This window comes from Octopus sinensis, linkage group LG2 (assembly GCF_006345805.1).
Source record: "Octopus sinensis linkage group LG2, ASM634580v1, whole genome shotgun sequence".
In the NCBI taxonomy this organism is placed as follows: domain Eukaryota; kingdom Metazoa; phylum Mollusca; class Cephalopoda; order Octopoda; family Octopodidae; genus Octopus; species Octopus sinensis.
Genome location: NC_042998.1, coordinates 143,264,925 through 143,270,393, shown reverse-complemented (window position 1 = coordinate 143,270,393; position 5,469 = coordinate 143,264,925). Strand labels below are relative to the sequence as shown.

At 38.3% G+C, this 5,469-nt stretch overlaps 1 long non-coding RNA gene across 1 annotated transcript in view; it reads right to left on the bottom strand.

Annotated features, from left to right (window-relative positions):
* LOC118762332 overlaps positions 1 to 5,145 on the bottom strand; it is a 14,490-nt gene extending 9,345 nt beyond the window's left edge. Inside the window, exon 1 of the long non-coding RNA XR_004998080.1 lies at positions 5,135 to 5,145. This is a non-coding gene — a long non-coding RNA (uncharacterized LOC118762332). The remainder of the gene's footprint in view (positions 1 to 5,134) is intronic.
* Positions 5,146 to 5,469: the final 324 nt, after the last annotated feature.

The following is a 5,469-nucleotide window of genomic DNA, read 5'->3' as shown; positions in this document are numbered from 1 at the left end:
CTCTCGTTGCCTAAGACGAATTGAAGTGGACTCCGGTGACTTTTCCCAAATTTCCCACCCCACCCCCTCGTAAAACACTTTCCCCCTAAAGGTTTGTATATTCGGAATCTACATGATAGAATACATATTCGTAGAAATTTTCATTAGAAAATATACATTTTTCTTAAAGTTATGATCATCCAAAGTCGGGGTGAGGAGTGGCGCAGAAATCTGTAGTTATGCCTCCACACACACACACACACACATACACACACACACACACAAACACATACGCACACGCACACACATATATATATGATAGGTGCAGGAGTGGCTGTGTGGTAAGTAGCTTGCTTACCAACCACATAGTTCCGGGTTCAGTCCAACTGCGCGGAACCTTGGACAAGTGTCTTCTACTATAGCTTCAGACCGACCAAAGCCTTGTGAGTAGATTTGGTAGACGGACAACTGAAGAACCCGTCATATATATTATATATATATATTATATATATATTATATTATATAATATTATATATATATATATATATATATATATATATGTGTGTGTATTTTTATGTTTGTGTGACTGTGTTTGTCCCGCCACCATCGCTTGACAACCTGGGGTCGACTTGCTCGACTAAAGGCGGTGCTCCAGTCAAATGACCCGAACAAATAAAAGAATAAAAGAATATATATAGCAAGAGAGAGAGAGAGAGAGAGAAAGGAAGGGAGAAACAAATACTGAAAATATTCAGATGAACATTCATCTATAAGCATATAAATATTTGTATATTTACAGAACAAATTTGCATGGAACACAAAAAAATGTAGAAAAGTAAGGGGCGAGGGCATAGAATTTCAGGTTCGACAGCTGTTTCTGGTGCGCGGAATTATGTAATAATTGTAATATTGATAAATGGAGTGTGCAAAAAGGCGAGGATATACCTCAAGTGTGTATGCATATAAGCCGTCTTCAGAGTGGAGAGATTAGCATCTAGATTGATATATCCGTAACTTTTTGCACACTCCATCTGGCATACTGATATAGGTGAACAAGAGTTACCTCCCTTAGCTTAAAGTTTTTACTTAGGAATCTAGTGGTTCTTTTATCGTTTTCAGTCACCAGACTGCAACTGCGCCTTGAAGTATTTTAATCGAACAAATCGATATCAGTTCTTTCTTTTTAATGCCTAGTACATTTTTTGTTTCTTTTACCAGTTCCAAAAATGTTTATAAATTCTTATGACCTCAGTAATGTATGTATGTATGTATGTATGTATGTATGTATGTATGTATGTATGTATGTATGTATGTATATACATACATGCATTCACATATATAAGCGTATGTATATATATATATATATATACACATATACACACATATAAGCATATATACGTACATATATATGCAAGTATACACAAGCAAATGCATACATCTTATATGTATAATAAAACGGAAGATTGTGTGTGTGTGTGTGTGTGTGTGTGTGTATGTGTGTGTGCCTTTTTCTTGATCCCCTTAAAATCAATATATTTTATACAATTTCGTTCATGCTGGGAACAAACATCATTTATGTTCCAGAGATGGTCATAGACTCTTCAAATTTTCCACATAATGAGTAATGCCGCCGCAGGGGACGAAGACACCTTATAGGTAAATAACAAATACCAACGATCATTGCTTTAAGGGACATTACTCTTGATGATGTGGTTATGCTACTTTCACTTCGTCTTCAACTACAGTTTTTACAATGCCCCTCACTACAAACTGCTGATATTTGCATATTAGCACTTCCTTGATGTAGCCATGCAATTTAAATAAACATTCATTTATTTTTTAAATATCTTCAGAAATTAATTCATATTATATATAGTCTCTGCTTTTACTCATACAAAGTTGTAACAGTTATACAGTTTTACAATACCCATTCATTGCAGACTGCCGATATTTGCACGTTAGAACAGGGCTGTTCTTGCACCTACAAATGCAGCTGTCACCACTCTTAACTATAACTTACTCAGTAAGCTACCTTCTCAAGAACGTTGTTACAGATCAGTAGACACCGTTACCGACCTCGATCAAGTTACATACTTTCCAATAGAATTTCTCAGGATTACCTCCACAGGACTCCCTCCTCATGAACTTCACTTGCCCAGTCATTCTCTTATGCAATTTAAACGCACCCACACTATGTGGTAAAACAAATGATGGACCCCGTCATTGAAGCCCAAATTATCACGGGACGGCAAAAATGATACCGTTTTTATTACGAAAATTCCGCTAATCCCAACAGACTGTCCCTACCGTATCCAGAGAATTCAGTTCCCTCAAACTCAGCCTCGCCATGACAATTAACAAAGCAGAAGGTCAGTCGCTGAAAGTTGTCGGATTGGACCTTCGAACGTCATGCTTTTCACATGGACAGTTCTATGTCGGTTGTTCCAGGGTTGACCATCCAGAAAACTTATTCATCTATGCTCCTGAAGGAAAAACCAAAAATGTCATCTACAAAACAACCCCACAGTACTTACTCCTCTACTGCAATCTTCACATCTACGTCAAACTGTAGCCGTTAGCAATCAGATTTCTTACAAGAACATTGATATTTTGCTTCATTTCCATGATTGCTGTGTACATTACCTTCAATGAACCTTCTTACTTCACGCATGCTGTTCACTCGTAAGCGTGCTCTGACATTTGTTTTTGTACATGCCATTATTGTTTGTGTGTTTGTTATAAATGTTTACTTTTGTTTATCAATGAAAAAGTTTCAATTCGGGGTGTCAGACATTACGAGTAAAATAACTGCATGTTACAAAATACTTCAGGTAAGATATAGGGTCCCTAATGCCTACTAAATTGCGATCTCATTTCATGGACTTTCATTTATTACTAACTGCCAAATTTGTGTTGAAAAAACTTTATCATTACGCTTTTTTTTAATACCATATAATAAACTGCTAACGAAATCGGTAATTATAAATTTTACGTTTATCAACTTGAAGCGACTTCTAACTGCAGGCTAATTAAACTTAAACCGTCCAAAGGAGTGCGCCTTTATAATAAATTACACTGTCCAAAGGACGGGTGCGTTTGCTAGTATATATATGAAAACCTCTATAGTAGACCGACCAAATTTTCCTATTTCTCTGTTGGTTGAAGCAATGAGGAACAACCTTAATTAAAGGTGTCTACATCACATGACCAATACTAGAGAAAGAAACAGTCAGTTAGTTTATGTACACATTGAAACTAGTAGCTCTAGAGCACTGGAGCTACTAATTTGCATACTCAATATCAACGGCCTGTCAGCGAAGAACTCTGGTTCACAAAGTGTCAAAGTATGGTGTAGTAGTGTCCCAAATATAAGTAACATGAGGACGAGGTAAAAAAAATTAAAAATCCTGAGTTTACGCCCAGGAATAGGGGACACGGAGACTTAGAAGGAAAAGTTTTTTTATGTTTCGAGAATACGCTCTTCTTCCCAAAGAATTAACAAGGTGAGAAAAAAAATATGAAGAAAAGACCACCAGTGGGTCTATCGAACGATCACATCATAGCGAGCTGAGAGAATCATTTACACGTCTGACAAAATGCATAGTGACATTTCTTCCTGCTTCTTGCGTTGTTAGTTCAAATCCTGCCGAGATCAGCTGCATAATTCATTCTTTCGAGATGCATAAAATAAGTACTGAGGTCGATGTAATTGACTAGCCCTCTCCCACAAAATTTCAGGACTTGTGGCAATGGCAGAAAGAAAATACATGTATAAGAGTTTAATCTGAAGGTAGGGACATATATATCCATGGTCTTGGCAGCAACCCCGAGCGCTTTCTGATCGCCGTGGTTAACGCTAATGCTTTTATTGAACAGTTTACTAACAATTTACTTATATGCCATTCATTCATTTCACTTCTAATGTCATTTCTAGGACATTCATTCATTTATGAAGTATTGGCTTACTTTGACTAGACACCAAGGATCGATCTGCTCCGCGTGTTTGTGTATTTGTTGGAGTAAATGTAATTGATGCTTTCCCTGAAAGCTTTAGCGACGAAAATAAATAGAAAATGTTACACTGTCAACAGCAGCCATCTTGGGAAATAAACAGAAAAGTGACTGTTTTGAGAATTGTATCGTAGTGTCATGAATGTCATGAAAGTGACACAAACACGTGTGTGTGTGTGTTTATACATACATACATACATACATACATACATACATACATATGTGTGTGTGTATGTGCGTGTGGTGGCACAATGGCCCAGTGTTTAGGGCAGCGGACTTGCGATCGTAGAATCGCGGTTTCGATTCCCAGACCGGGCATTATGAGTGTTTATTGAGCGAAAACACCTAAAGCTCCACGAGGCTCAAGCAATGAGTGGTGGTGAACATAGTCAGTAGTGGTGTCCCACAAGGTGCTGTGTTGGGCCCACTCCTCTTCATTATCTACATCCATGACACAGTAGACGTCATCAAACATTTTACACTGAAAATCTTTGCAGATGATTCCAACCTCCAGAAAGCCATAAACAGTATGGAATACCGATCTGTTTGCTGTTGTCTAATGGACGGAAAAATACAATATGCTTTTAAATGTAGATAAATTTAATTTGATCCACTTTAGAAAAGAGGATACTCTGAAACTATCATACGCTCTTCCCTCGGGTGACTCCCTAGTGTCATCCAACAACACCAGAGACTTTGGAACAATCGTTGATGACAATTTAAGCTGGAGTTCCCACGTAAACAGCAAGGTTAACTTGGCCCGCAAGATGTGCTTCTGGATTCTGAGAACTTTCCGGTCTAGATGCTCACACCATCATCCTTCTCTACTCTACTTTTGCCCGACCCCACCTTGAATACTGTTGCCCGCTGTGGTCTCCTCATACGAATCGACTCATTATGGAAGTGGAATCACTCCAGAGGTCAATAACAAGAGAGTTAGACGACATGTCAGGCATTGACTATTGGGGTCCACTAAAAATACTCAGTCTCTACTCTCTCCAACGCCGCCGGGAGCGCTACATCATTTGTGTGATGTGGAAAATATTCCATCAATATTTCACAAATGATGCTGGCATCAATTTTAAAATCCATCCAAGACTTGGACCCCGTACTATCCACCCACTACAAAAATCGAACTCAGGACACATAACGTTACGTCACAACTACTTTACCTCAACTGGTCTAGCTTTCTTTAATACCATACCAAAATATGTCAAAACGGAAACGGATCCCATAAAACACAGAAGTTCACCGGACAAATTTCTTCAAAAAATCCCGGACCAGCCTCCTACACCCGGACATGTCTCCAACAATAATAACTCTTTGCTAGAGTGGGCCATGGTGCCCTATATATGACTGAAAGACTTCACCAGGTAGTGCTATCAAGTTAGACATAGCCTGGGCCTATACTGGCCGAAATCTATCAAAGTTATCAAAGCTATCATATTGTCAGAAGAGTGTGTATGCACTCATACATAC